Raw genomic sequence first — 624 nt, forward strand, 5'->3', positions numbered from 1 at the left:
TGAAATCTTATGATATGTGTATCAGCCCATTTTAGCCTCAGAACATGGTTAAAGAAATCAGCTTAACATAGCTTAAAAATCTATGGTGCGCCTACCTTTATTTTAGGTGGAAAAAAATGTCACCACCACCCTCACTTTTTTTAAGGAAGCAGTTCAGAGGGTTCCAAAATTATCTAAATCAATGACTGGCCTGAATTTACCATACACATTCAGCTGTATATAATATACATTTGGGAAACAGTGTCTAAATAGTAGTGTTTAGCACAGGAGAGAACGAGCAAAAAATTGAAGGAAAAAAAGATACAAGCTTGGTCCTCATGACAGACTTCTCTCATCTTACCTCAGGTGTGCACTGAAACGTCTAAGAACTTTAGATAACTCCAGGCAGGAGAAGATCACATCCTTGAAGCAACCAGAGAAAAAGATTAAGGTTACTTACATGTTACAGAATATTTTTTAGCCCACTGCTTACTTGATATTGCCATTTGGATGTTTTTCAAGCATCCCCTTCTCATCCAGTCAAGAGAACTGAATTTCTTTTCTCAAACCTGTTCCTCCAATCTATCCTATCTCAGTAAGGAAATCACTCCATCTGGGAACTGCCCAAATCAGAAGCCTCAAAAT

General features: G+C 37.7%; 1 protein-coding gene across 1 annotated transcript in view; it reads right to left on the reverse strand.

Annotated features, from left to right (window-relative positions):
- The window catches only part of ZNF280B (zinc finger protein 280B), a 9,079-nt gene extending 8,677 nt beyond the window's left edge, over positions 1 to 402 (reverse strand). The window contains exon 1 of the mRNA XM_011384714.2: positions 341 to 402. The gene's annotated coding sequence lies outside the window, so the exon portion shown is untranslated. The remainder of the gene's footprint in view (positions 1 to 340) is intronic.
- Between the last annotated feature and the right edge of the window lie 222 nt (positions 403 to 624).

Source organism: Pteropus vampyrus, unplaced genomic scaffold (assembly GCF_000151845.1).
Source record: "Pteropus vampyrus isolate Shadow unplaced genomic scaffold, Pvam_2.0 Scaffold618, whole genome shotgun sequence".
Lineage (NCBI taxonomy): Eukaryota > Metazoa > Chordata > Mammalia > Chiroptera > Pteropodidae > Pteropus > Pteropus vampyrus.